This window comes from Odocoileus virginianus, chromosome 12 (genome assembly GCF_023699985.2).
Source record: "Odocoileus virginianus isolate 20LAN1187 ecotype Illinois chromosome 12, Ovbor_1.2, whole genome shotgun sequence".
NCBI classification, from domain to species: domain Eukaryota; kingdom Metazoa; phylum Chordata; class Mammalia; order Artiodactyla; family Cervidae; genus Odocoileus; species Odocoileus virginianus.
In genome coordinates this window covers 15401625-15416275 of record NC_069685.1, presented here as the reverse complement: position 1 = coordinate 15416275, position 14651 = coordinate 15401625, and positions in this window count along the sequence as shown.

Genomic DNA, 14651 nt, shown 5'->3' with positions numbered 1-14651 from the left:
TGATTATTGTGATAATCCAATGAGCTAATTTATGTTAAGTCTTAGAACAATGCCAGGCATATAATTAATGCTCAATAGATACTAGCCATTTCCATGAAGATTAGGAGGAAGTAATACTGGACAAAAACAGGTCCTGGTCATACCCTGAGAAATGAGCGGGCAGGGAGAAGCCTTTCTCTAGAGCTGCTGAGTTTGCACAGTCCTGTTTTATTTTTACCCCTTCAGGGTCACTGCATAAATTGAAAACAGATGGATCTAAACAGTTGATGGCTCAGTATATTAAGCTGATTGGGTCTTCAGAATATGTTTAGTGGTTTATTTGGATGTTTTTAAACAGACAGGGTGCTTGGGGCTGGTGCACGGGGATGACCCAGAGGGATGGGATGGGAGGAGGGAGGTGGGAGGGGGGTTCAGGATGGGAAACACATGTACACCCGTGGTGGATTCATGTCAATGTATGACAAAACCACTACAATATTGTAAAGTAATTAGCCTCCAATTAAGATGAATATATTTATATTAAAAAAGTAAAGAGGGAAGTAAAATCCACATTGTTTACTTGTTAGCTCCACACCAGAGGCCTGGGAACATCATTGGTAGATAATATCACAACATCCTTGCCACCTCTCCATCATGTCTTTTTTAAAAAAATTAATTATGTCTTTGGGGTGTACTGTGTCTCTGCTACTGTACAAGGGCGTTCTCTAGTTGCAGTGAGCAAGGGGCTACCCTTCCTGGTGGTGTGAAGGCCGCTGCTTGCAGTGGCTTCTCTTGTTTTGGAGCACAGGCTATAGTCATGCGGGCTTCAGTAGTAGAGACCCTAGAGCATGTGGCTCAGTAGTTACCGAGCATGGGCTTAGTTGCTCTGCGGCATGTGGAATCTTCCCTGACCAGGGATCAAACATGTGTCCCCTGCATGGGAAGGCAGATTTCTTATCCACGGCACCACCGGGGGAAGTCCCTCCATCATGTCTTAAGGTAAATTTCTTCAATCATGAATTTTTCTTCTACACTGTGTATACCAGAGCCTTATAGTCAAAAGAATCTTAATAGAAGGTTCAGAACTAAGTTTGTGGAGCTGTCTTAAAACCCTAAAAAAAAAAAAAGTTCATGTTCAAACTCTGTTTAGTTCTTCATAGATAATTTTGCTTGTCATGCCTTTTCTGCAGAAATATTTATTTGAAAGTGTAAAATAGCATTACTTTTCCCATGGCTCCAGACATCCAGACTCTTCTTTTTTCCTTTCTTCTCCTACTGGTCCTACTCTTTTTTCTTTTGCCTTCTTCACCTCTCTGTTTATCTTTTCTCTATTTTATATTCTTATCTTTTTGTTCTCTCAGAATTTTTACTCTTAAAAATATTGCTTTTCATCTTTATAATATTAGTTTGTGCAATAGAGAACAATAAAGACATATATACACATATACATCCATATTCTTTCAATATTTAGAAACCATACAATTAGTATATATTTAGAAATATATTAAAGATTAGAATTGTTAGGATCTGATTATGTAGTATTATGTATTAACCTATATGATGTTATGAATTCATAGGGGTTTCCCAGGTGATGCTAGTGGTAAAGAACCTGCCTGCCAATGCACCAGACATAAGAGACACAGGTTTGATCCCCAGGTCGGGAAGATCCCCTGGAGAAGGGAATGGCAGCCCACTCCAGTATTCTTGCCTGGAGAATCCCATGGACCAAGGAGCCTAGTGGGCTACAGTTCACAGGGTCACAAAGAGTTGGACATGACTAAAGTGACTTAGCACTCATGCATGAATTCATAAGTTGTTATTTTTGGATACATTTAAATTTTACCATATTTGTTCATAGTTGGATTTTAGATTTTTTGCCTCGCAATTTAGTTACATAATAAATTGCAGTGGCCATAATCAAACACATCTGTAGCTAGGTTTCTCTGTAAATAACATGTTTTTATTTTCTCAAGTATCCAGATGTCCTCTTTTGTCTCTGAACTTGCCAAATTAACTGCATCTTTTCAATAAGATACAAAAGTGGATTTCTGTCAATGCTAGTTCTTACTCCTGTGACTGCTATTGATTTATTATCATATTAATAACATAATTATAATCTTTGTAGCACCACAAGTCCTTTTAATACATTACTTTTTTTCTCCCCAAACTTAAAAGTTTGTATTTGACATAAAGACTGGCATTCCTGACAGCCTTGGAGATTTTACATGTAAGTGAAGGAATGATCTGTGGATAAAAAGTATATTTATGAAATTAATAGTATTTGTGACTCTTGTCTGGTTTCTTTAGGGTTATGATTTTATCTGTCTTGAAAAGAGTCGGAATCCTCACTGAAAACATGAAATCTTTATTTTAAAAAAATGGCCATCACTCTCTACCTCTCTTGGGGTTGTCTGGTATCTTTTCCCAATGAGATTACGCTCTTCATGTCTTGCTTTGTCTTGTCTTGATCTTTCTCCCCCTCCATCATTTCCTTCCTCATTCCATCTCTTCATTCCTTCCTTTCTCCTTCCATTCATCTTTATTCTTTCATTTGTGCCTAATTTTGTTTTAAAAATTGGAACTACTATGTTCTCAGTGAACAGACATAAAGCAACTCTTAGGAATAGGTGTTTTAAAGTCTTTTTGACTCTCTTGTACTACCTCATTAACCCACTTGAAGTTACCACAATTTTTATTTTACTAATTTCAACTGTATCTACATAACATTTGGAAAATGGATAGCATGTGCATGAGACAGATCATTTCTTTAGAGACGCTGTTTCATTTGAAGATTCCTTGTAATAATTCTGTGCTCGAAATTCCCCTCTCTCACTAACATGATTTATGAGCCACAAATTACAAACCAGTGATCCAGCCAGGGGTCAGTAAACCATAACTATCAGGCCCCAAACAGCTTGTTTTTGTGCAAGCCACAGATAAAAAAAAGTTGTATATTTTAAAATGGTTGAAAAAAATCAAAAGAAGAATACAATTTTGTGACATGCAAAAATTATGTGAAATTCAAATGTCAGTGTCCATAAGTCAAGTTTTATTTCAACACAGCCATTGTTAATGTAGTGTCTGTGGCTGCTTTCCCCCTATAAAAGCAAAGTTGAATAGTTGCGATACAGAAAGCATTTTCCTCCAAGCCTGAATATGTACCATCTGGTCCTTTCAGAAAGAGTTGGCCAATCTCTCATTTAGGCTTCATCGTAGCCGTAAAATCCCATAGCATCTGAACACTTGAGTGTGGTGGTTTAGTTGCTCACTCGTGTCCGACTCCTTGTGACCCCATGGACTGTAGCCCGCCAGGCTCCTCCATCCATGGGATTCTCCAGCCAAGAGCACTGGAGCGGGTTGCCATTTCCATCTCCAGAGGAACCTCCTGACCCAGGGATCGAACCCAAGTCTCCTGCATGGCAGGCGGATTCTTTACTGACTGAGCCACTGGGGCAGCAAAATGAGTGTTTTCTGCTGACTCTCTGTGGCCCCGTGGACTGTAGCCAGGCTCTTCTGTCCTTGGGATTTCCCAGGCACGAATACTGGAGTGGGTTGCTGTTTCCTACTCCAGAGGATCTTCCTGATCCAGGCATTGAACCCCTCCCTGTCTCTCGTGTCTCCTGAATTGGCAGGCAGGTTCTTCACTGCTAGTGCCACCTGGAAAGCCCATACATGTGAATACTTTATTTTCTTCAGATGCTTTGTCTTGAAAGATATAAAACATTGCAGGTTTGGTTAATGGACCATGCCTTGTCCACATCTCCCCACACCCCCACCTTACAACATTATCCCTTTTCTTTCCTCCCTGAGAAAATCTTTTCCAGGACTCTGTTACTGTTTTCTCTCTTTTTTGTGTGTGGGTTTTTTTCTTTCAACATATGGAAAATTCATATTGAATTAAGGAAAAAAACAAAAACACGTCTACCTGTGTGTGTGTGTGTGTGTGTGTGTGTGTGTGTTGCTTAGTTGTGTCCGACTCTTTGCAACCCCATAGACCACAGCCCACCAGGCCCCTCCGTCCATGGGATTCTCCAGGCAAGAACCCTGGAGTGGGTTGCCATTTCCTTCTCCAAAAGAAACTATAGAAAGAAAGAAAGTGAAGTCGCTCAGTTGTGTCCACTCTTTGCGACCCCATGGACTGTAGCCTACCAGGCTCCTCCAGCCATGGAAGTTTCCAGGCAAGAGTACTGGAGTGGGTTGCCATTTCCTTCTCCACTACCTTTGTGTAGGGCATTCATCAGGTTCATTCAGGCCACCCTAACAGGCACCTTCGGCTGAAAGCTATCTCTGGGTTCTCCTTTCAAGGGTCTTTGGCACCTGCCTGAAGGGCTGGATAATAGTTTAGAAAGCTATGTCTAGAGTTGCTTCCTTACCTTTGAAGGCTTCCGCACTCAGAACATTGCTGCAATGTATTTTCTTTTCCTTATTTGTCTATTGTTTCTTTTTCTTTTCTTTTTTAACAGTTTTAAAAGAAATGCTCCTTTTAAAAAATTAATGAATCCGTTATTTTGGGGGGAATTGCTCTGGGTCTTTCTTGCTGTGCATGGCCTTCCTCTAGTTTCAGTGAGCGGTGTTGCTCTTTTTGTGTACTTACCGCGCAGACTCACGGCAGTGGCTTCTCTCGTTGTAGGGCACAGTCTCTAGGCGCCTGGGCCTCAGTAATTTTCATTCCTGGGTTCCAGAGCACGGGCTCTCAACAGTTATGGTGCACAGTCTCTGTTGCACCGAGGCATGTAGAATCTTCCCAGACCAGGGATCGACCCATGTCCCCTGCACTGGCAGGTATGTTCTTACCCACGTTACCACCAGGGAAGTTCAGTTGTTTCTTTTTCTAAATTGTAAATTATTTTCTCATGTTTGTGGATTCTTCACAGGGTTAACCAAGAACACTTGAAATTTTTCTGTGTATTTTGGTTCTCTCAGACTTAGTTCTGATACAAAAAAATGTTGTTTGGGCAAGGGAAATGATTAAGAATCCCTTCACTGAAAGACCTTAAACTTTTGGCTGAACTGGCCAGTGTGAAGGTGGAAGCCTGATGATAATAAATCAGTGTGTTTCCCTCTCTTTTAGTGATACAAAGTGTCATTCTGAGAATATTGTATTGTGTGTTTGTTGTGAGTATTGTATATATATGTATACACACACACATACGTGTATGTTAACCATCATGGAAAGTAAGCTTGCCTGCATAGTAGTGGGAAGGAAACAGATTACTTTACAGAAGCAGCAGTCAAATAACAAGTAACTATTGAATACCCACAGGGAACAAACTAATGAACTATTTATTTGGCCAAAATTGCTTCTAGCGAATACGCACAGTGACTGATTTTATGAGACTATAAATTTTTGGAAACTGCTTGCAAAGCCAGCCAGTTCAGCCAGAAAGATTCAGATTAGCTGAATTTTGTTTAAGGGAAATTTTACTGAATGTAATCAGATATAAGAAGCTGAAATTAATACAGTAAAATAGTTCCAATTTTCCTAGACCCGTTCATGAGACTACTTTTCACATGGGAAGAATGATGATGTTGTTGGGACCCACTAGGGTAAAATTGAGGTCAGTTCCAAGCCCAGAGAAGGTGCTCCAAGCCAGATGCTCCTTGTGCTGCTTCACGTCTTTCCAGCCAGCCTGGAGGCAGAAAGGATCAACAGCTACTTGGCACGCTGATGGGGCGCTCCGAGCTGGAGACATGACATTACATGGGCCGTATCTCATCCTGTATGTGACGCTTTCTCTGACTAATTCTGTTCGTATTGACCCCACTTTTTTCTGAACCTCTAGAATAGTCAGTCTATATCAGAAAACTGGAAGTAAAAATAATAAGTAGTCTTAAGATATTTTCTAGTTGTTTAACAAGTGTATTTCTCATCCCCCAGTTGATATTGAAATCTCCTAGAGAGCAGTGATTATGTTTTTCATGTTTTCGGCAGCATACAGCACACGCTGGGCAAAGGAAAGGACTTTATTTATTTAACTTATTTATTATTTATACTCTTCACTTCCCAAAAAGATTTGAGCTAGCTTATCATATAGGCATAATAGGACCATTAAAGTCATAATTTTAAAAAAGCAAAATAAGAACGATAATGTGTATTGAAATGTTCACATCATAAGCCCATAAGCCCTTGGGCATCTTGCCATGGAATTTAGTGATGAGTCTCCTAGTAAAAGGACTCAAGGGAGCAAGCAGTGTCAGTAGGTGCTGATTGTAATACAGGCAGAAGGGCCAGCAGATCTCCTGTGGTCTCTGAATCCTGTGCAGTGGTAGCCTTGGGCTGGGTCTGCCTGGACGTCTCATGGAGCTTTGATCCAGGCAAGGGACTTGCCTCATTACTGTTCACTCTTGTTACGAGATGAATGTAAGAGGAGCTTTGCAGGTGGAGAAAAATCAGTTTGCCAGTAACCAATGCTCGACAGGCTACTGGCATTTTAAAAGACGTTTGCTCCTTGACAGAAAAGCTATGACAAATCTCGACATTATGTTAAAAAGCAGAGGCGTCACTTTGCTGACAAAGGCCTGTATAGTCAAAGCTATGGTCTTATTAGTAGTCATGGATGGATGTGAGAATTGGACCTTAAAGAAGGCTGAGCACTGAAGAATTGATGCTCTTGGACTGTGGTGCTAGAGAAGACTCTTGATGGTCCCTTGTACAGCAAGGAGATCAAACCAGTCAGTCCTGCAGGAAATCAACCCTGAATATTCATTGGAAGAACTGATGCTGAAGCTGAAGCTCCAATATTTTTGCCATCTGATTCGAAGAGCTGACTGATTGGAAAAGACCCTGATGCTGGGAAAGACTGAGGGCAGAAGGATAAGGGGGTGACGGAAATTGAGGTGGTCGGATGGCATCACTGACTCAATGGACCTGATTTTGAGCAAGCTCCGGGAGATAGTGAAGGTCAGGGGAGCCTGAGGTGCTGCAGTCCATGGGGTCACAAAGAGTCAGAGACGACTGAGCGACTTAACAGCAACAACAAAGAGAAGGGGAAGCCTCAGTTCCAGCTAGCTCACTGTTTCCAGTCATTATCCTTCTGTCTTTCTATAGGTCTGAAATAAACAGGGAAGTGTGAAGAATTATACAGCCCTCATCACACTAAAAAGTATAGGATTTACCAGGAAAAACAGAATTGTCTCTAATCTTGAGTTCAAATCCACTTTATTACAAGTAGAAATTCAACCCGTACATTTCTGACGTAGTCTTCATTGTCACTTGTAGAGAGACAATTAAAATGCCCTTTTAGCATTGATCCCGCAAAGAATAATTCAGAACATAATGGACAAGTGCTGGAACCTGGCTTCTATTTAAGATGCAAAATTTTTCCTTGTGGGACTGAGGTCAACCTTTCAAATCATAGTTCTGTAAGGAATTGCCATGAAGAAATAAGACAATCAAAGGAAAGACTTATCTGATCTCTGACTTCTTCTGTACGAGAACCTGGACAACCTCAGGGTTATGGCATCCTTGGGATTACTTCTCTCAAACTGTAAAAGAATGCAAGCTCTAGATTAATTCAATAAACTGTATTCAGCGATTAGCGCTATATTATTGCTAAGATTAACTAGGAGGCAATTCAGAATTTTAGGTACTCAGTAAGTTCTTAAAGTGTGACCGTGTGTGCGTGTGTCCTCAGTCATGTCCTACTTTATGACTCAAAGGACTGTAGCCCTCCTGGATCCTCTGTTTAAAACTGGAGTGGGTCGCCATTTCCTTCTCCAGGGGATCTTCCTGACGCAGGGACTGAACTTGCATCTCCCACTGACCCAGCCACCTGGGAAGCCCTATAAGTGTGAGCATTACCATTATTGACTTAGATTGTAATCATCAACGTTGTGTTTTTTTAAAATAAGGGGTCAAATATTTTAGACTTTGGGGTCTTAAGTCCCTGTTGCAGCTATTTAACTCTGTCGTGTTAGTAGAAGGAGGGTGTTTCGGGACAACAGACTTCTGCTATGCATGTATTATTTGTTTTGATGTGGACAGCAATCTTAGGAGGTCTATATAATGCTATATTGTTTTATATATGGGGAAACTGAGTGACAGAAAACGCCGGAGCAATCTAAAAATGTTAACACTCCTATGGAGCTCACTGAAGTTGGATCTGACTTAATTAACTATTTTCTTTTGTAAATATGTTTCCACATTTACATTGAGATTAAGAATTGTACCCCTCACTCTAATACTGTTGGGGTCTGGCCAATAATAGCCTTCTCAAACAAAATACTGTGTTCTTGGAAGCAAAGCTAATGGCTTGATTTCTTTTTTATTTTAAATAATCTAAGATTTCCTAATGTATTTGAGATTATGACGGGTTTGTCATCAGTAGCTTGCTTAATTTCACTTATGAGCTTAAGAGCCTTTTATCTGCTAAATTCTATAAGAGTTTCTGCCTTTTCTGGATGAGAAAATTTTTTGTTTCACCTTCCCATCCCTGTTCTGTCCTGCCTGGAATGTTCCTATAGTCATCCATCCAACAGATATGTTTATAAGCTCATGTGAATCACCTGTGAATTTTTAACCAAGGATCAGTCCTTTACCCACAGCCTCTCCTAGATACTAAAGTCTCCAGAATATTCCACCCCTCTCTGCAGGATTTCTTTCCTAAGCAAGCCCCGTGCCCCAGTTACTTTTCTCTTATTTAGCAGAGTCCTTTTCTTCCTCCACACAGCCTCAAACAGGTTTGGGCAAGAATATATACATTCGCATCTCATCATGGTAACTTCCTCATTGTAAGGAATATGAGCCATGCAAATAATTGCTGAAGAAAAGACTGTCAGTTCATACAGCAGAAGGAAAATAAAGTGTTTTTTCAGGATACCCCAAGGCTAGAATAAGAACTCGGTATGTAGCAGTGATAATAAAAAGAGGCCTTCTGCCGTGTTGGAAAAAGGGAGGAACAGACTTTCTAGACGCAGTTCTCTTTAGAATCAACTTTCAACTCTGACTGAGACATCTTTCTACCATGATTGTGTGGATGATGTCTTAGAAATAGGGAGAAAGTCCTCAAATTCTTGATCTGCGAAATGGGGTACTGGCTTGTGATCTCCAAGTCTGCCCTGATATTCTATTATTAAAAAATTGTATTTCATAGCCTTCAATATTAGAAATATGATTAATCAGAATAATGCATTTTATTAGATGTCTTGTAATTAAAAATGAACACTGTGCTTGCAATTTGGTCTTGTTTTCTTTTACCTAGTAGAATTACATTATTTTGGACACTAAAAAAAAAAAAACTGATTCTGAAAACTGGCAAAGAAATTAGACAAGTAGATGAGGCAGTAATTTGTGATAGGCCATTTCTAGCTTTGCAAAATTTGTGATCTATTCAAGGGAATTTCTGTTTCTTTGACTGAATTGAATTCTCTAGCATCATCTACTAGTAAACAACTAGCTTTCTTTGTTATTTTTCTTTTAGTGTTATTATTGATGCTTGGATTTAAGCATATTTGGTGTATTTTAATTTAATTGCATTTGTTATAGTCACAAAATTACCTGATTGTTGGCTAGTGAAAGCCTCTTTAAGTTGGCTATTAGTGGTGTTTATTAATCACCTTACCATCTGTTGTGACAGGATATTTCAGACTCAGCTTGTGTATTTCCTACTCTAGACTTAGAATCAGCCACCACCTTAAGGAACCCTTGTTACCTTCAGCTGGAAAACGGTATTTTCAAGGCAGTATGAGCACTTTGCTGCTGTCACAATTTCTAGGTCTTTTCAATAGGTAGAACTAGCACATACTTTTTAAAAAATATTTTAAGGAAAAAAAATCTCATGAAGATGAATGTTCAATCAGAATTTCAGTACAAAGTTTTATTTTTAAATCTCTACTACCTTACATCTGTATTTACTTTCTTCTTTCTCAAGAATCTCATTTTAAAACTGGGAATAGAACTGCCATACACCCTAGCAATCCCCTGCTGGGCATATACCCCAAGAAAATGAGAATTGAAAGAGACACATGTACCCCAGTGTTCATTGCAACACTATTTACAATAGCTAGGACATGGAAGTAACCTAGATGTCCTTTGGCACTTGAATGGATAAGGAAGTTGTGGTGCATATACACAATGGAATATTACTCAGCTCTAAAAGGAAACACATTTGAGTCAGTTCTAATGAGGTGGATGAACCTGGAGGCTATTATACAGAGTGAAGTAAGTCAGAAAGAGAAAGACAAATGCTGTATATTAACGCTTATATATGGAATCTAGAAAGATGGTACCATCCATCCTACATGCAGGTCAGCAAAGGAGGTACAGATGTAAAGAACAGACTTTTGGATTCAGTGGATGAAGGCGAGGGTGGGATGATTTGAGAGAATAGCTTTGAAACATGTCTATTACCATATGTAAAATAGATGACCAGTCCAAGTTTAATGCATGAAGGAGGGCACCCAGAGCTGGTGCTCTGGGACAGCCTAGAGGGATGGGATGGGAAGGAGAGTTGGGAAAGGGGTTCAGGGTGGGGAGGACACATGTATACCTGTGGTTGATTCATGCTAATGTATGGTAAAAACCATCACAACATTGTAAAGTAATTACCCTCCAATTAAAATAAATAAATTAATTTTTTAAAAAGAATCTCATTTTCAGTGACACCAGGAATGGTTGAATTTGAATATCACAAAATTATTCAGTGGCTTCACCTTCTAACTACACAACCACACACATATGTGGACACATAGAAACACAAATGACTCAGAATTGCAACACCAAGACCACTGCAAATATAGTTTTAAGTTGAATTTCTGAGATGAGGACTTCTATTTGCCATGAAGTGATGGGACCTGGTGCCATGATCTTAGTTTTTTGAATGTTGAGTTTTAAGCCAACTTTTTCACTCTCCTCTTTCACTTTCAAGGACATCATTTCATGGCAAATAGATGGGGAAACAATGGAAACAGTGACAGACTTTATTTTGGGAGGCTCCAAAATCACCGCAGATGGTGACTGTAGCCATGAAATTAAAAGACACTTGCTCCTTGGAAGAAAATCTATGACCAACCTAGACGGCATATTAAAAAGCAGAGACATTACTCTGCCAACAAAGGTCCATCTAGTCAAAGCTATGATATTTTCAGTAGTCGTGTATGTGTGTGTGTGAGTTGGACTGTAAAGAAAGCTGAAGCGCCGAAGAATCAATGCTTTTGAACTGTGGTGTTGGAGAAGACTCTTGAGAGTCCATTGGACTGTAAGGAGATCCAACCAGTCCATCCTAAAGGAGATCAGTCCTGAATGTTCATTGGAAGGACTGATGCTGAAGCTGAAACCCTAATACTTTGGCCACCTGCTGTGAAGAACTGACTTGTTGGAAAAGACCCTGATGCTGGGAAAGATTGAAGGTGGGAGGAGAGGGGGACGACAGAAGATGGGATGGTTGGACCGCATCACTGGGAGTTGGTGATGGACAGGGAAGCCTGGTGTGCTTCAGTCCATTGGGTCGCAAAGAGTCGGACACGACTGAGCAACTGAACTGAACTGAACTGATGAGCACTTTTTTACAAGTGACAGGATTTATCCAGGAAAAAGGCAAAGGAAAACAGAAGACCAGGGACGACGAGCCAAATATATTGTTTCATGGGAAGTCACGCCTTAGTCTGATTCTATGAAATACTTTGGAGCATGAATTGCACCACAGAAGTCTTCTCCAAGACAGGAGCAGGGAGTTAAGCTATTATACCACATGTGAGTGCTAACTTGTTTCAGTCACTTTTGAGTCTTTGCGACCCTATGGACTGTAGTTTGCTAGGCTCCTCTGTCCATGGGGCTCTCCACTCAAGAATAATGGGGAAAAAAAGAGAATACTGGAGTCGGTTGCCATGCCCTTCTTCAGGGGATCTTCCCAACTCAGGGACTGAACCTGCATCTTCTGTGGCTTTGCAGGAGGATTCTTTACTGCTGGGCCGCCAGGGGAAGCACACTGTTACACATAGATACTGGCTATAGGTCAACCCTAATGGGGGTGAGTGTGTAAATTCCCCGGCATTTCTGGGTTAGTTTGTGCCCTTCAGCCTAAGGCAATCCCCTGCAGAGAGCAGAGGTGTGAGCCATTAAAAGCCAGCACTTAAGCAGTTGGGAGACGGTTACAGTGCCTAGAAAAGGGGGTTTCTGCGGCATACCAACAGCATCTGCTGAGTCTGCCTCTTACACTACTCAGATCTACCCACTTTTCCCAGTAAGTTCACTGACAGTTTCCCTGTGATTTTGGTTCACTCCACTTTCTGGGAAACTTTACATGAGGAAAATTAGGATGACAAATGCAGTGTTTACTGGTTGGTTCACAACCTTGGGAGTTTCCAAGAGGAAATTTGGAACTGGCTTCTGTTTATGGAGGGCAAGGAGAGCCCAGACAAAGAGGCAGATGGCTCCGGGTTGATAGGTGGCAGTTTTGGTAAGCAAACGAACTTACGTAGAAGGCGTGTCTTGGGTAGCTGAAAGATGGGTGGATCTCTGCACCTGCCTGGCAAAGTTTTAAGAGTTTACATAGAGGCCTTAATGGGGCTCGGTCACGTAGTTAGTCCACATGGTGTCAACAATAATTGCTGTCTCAAGGCTGTGTCCTTGAAACAGCTCATGTGTGCGAACAATGGGAGGAACATACATTCCAAGAACAGTGGAGATAGGAAGGAGCCTCCAAGTACCTGAGTCCAGCTCACGGGTCAACTAGACGTCCTGCCCTGTCGGTGACCTCGTCTAACACCAGTGCTGCGGTTGTTTCCAAAGAGGTTGTTGACATGGATCATCTCTATTCCTCTGCACATATGCTACACCCTCGTTATCCTCATTTAGCCCTTCTGATGGTGTAGGTGGCTCGCCTGATAAAATAATTCAGGCTCTCACCCTGGAGCCTCTGGTTATCATGCTGTTATCAGCCTGTGATTACTGTACTTATCAATTTCCAATGAAAACTGGGCTTGCATGTACAAAGAGATACCTAGTACATTACCTGAGTGCCAAGCACGTTCCTCTCTGTTCCCCCTGCCCACACTTCTATCCAGTAGTAAGCCAGTATACTCATGATGATTACAGTCACTTAATCCTGCCACTTTGGAAACACTTTTGACAGTTGATTCCCTGGCATGAGGAATACAAGGTGGCCAGGTAACTGTTGGAATGCTAGACATACAGAAACAAGAACTGTACCCATGTGAAGCTCAAAATGCTCAAGCATATCATCCTGAATGATGATGAGCTCAGTCATTCCTATTTCTACCCCCTTGATCATGCACTTAACTATTTCAACTCTAGCATGCACAGTGCCATCAAATGGTCATTAATTGAAGCTGAAGCTCATCCTGAAGGACTGGACTCTGTTCTCATAGGGATTTGTCTCTAAGCTGATGCCCCAACCATGTCTTCAAAAAGTCATTCCATTGGTCTGTCAGCAAGTAGCTTCTGGACAGGGCAGTACATGGTAAGCCATAGTAGAACCCATAGTTGTTGTCCACAGCGGCCCGTCTTTAAATGGAAAACAGTGTTCTGGTCCAAGGAATTATTTAGTTGGATCCCATGTCAATAGCTCAAAACACTCTGAGTCTTCAAATGAGAAACTAAGGGAAAGAGCCAAAACCATACCTAGAGCACCTGTCAGTCTTGGCCAGAATGAATTTTGTATTTCTGGGAAGGAAGGACTTGAATCTAATTGACTTGTCATCAGGTGGCTGAGATTAATTGCTTTATTTCTTCAAGGAATGATACCATTCCAGAAGACTTCAGCATTAAACTTTTTTGGCAAGTGGGACATTCTGCAGTAGCAGTAGTTTGATCAGGTGAGATGAAAGTAGATTGAAAAACTGAATTTTTAATTTTATTTAAATTTAACCCATTTACATTTAATTGGTTATATGTGAGGGCTACTGTACTAGATAGCACAATCCTATGTCATACTCTGGAGTAGGCTTTAGTACAGGCAAAAATAGCAAGATGGATATAGGTATGCTGTTATGTATGCTGCCATTAACTGGGACCATAAACCTTAATGTTAAAATGAAAATTTTCCTCTAAAAGGAGGGAGAAACTAGGTTGGAAGGGGATCAGGGATAGAAGTAATACTTTTTGGATATGCTTTGTTTTAAAAGTTGGACTTGGTAAACATATAATGTTTAAAATAATCATAATTAGAATTTAGGAAGTAAGTCTTAAAAAATGGAATGCAGTAGAAGACAAACATAGGTGTATTTCCAGGTGATACAACAGCCACAGAGATAGGAAATTTTCCAAACTACTATGAGTCACAGTAATTTGATTGTGCAACTATGTTTTCAGTATTCACAGTTTTGGTGTTATCACTGACTTTGCTGCCATTTGTCATCACTATCAGTACATCTCAAACTATGTGTCTATAATGTCTGATAGGTAAATTTGATAAAATCAGACTCAGCAGGGTGTTTGACATGAAAGAAAAAAGAGATGCATATAAAACTGATGAGGATAAGCCAAAACTGTATTCTGGAATTTGAATGAGACGTATCAGTATGATTTCATGATATTTTCTGTCTTTGAAAAGATGCATATCTATATTATAATGCATATAATACATGATAATATAAATTTACAATATATATTAATATTATATTATAACTATACATATACTATTAATATCTTATACACTATAATATATAATACATAATATATACATGTGTGATTATATGTTACACATATTTTATAT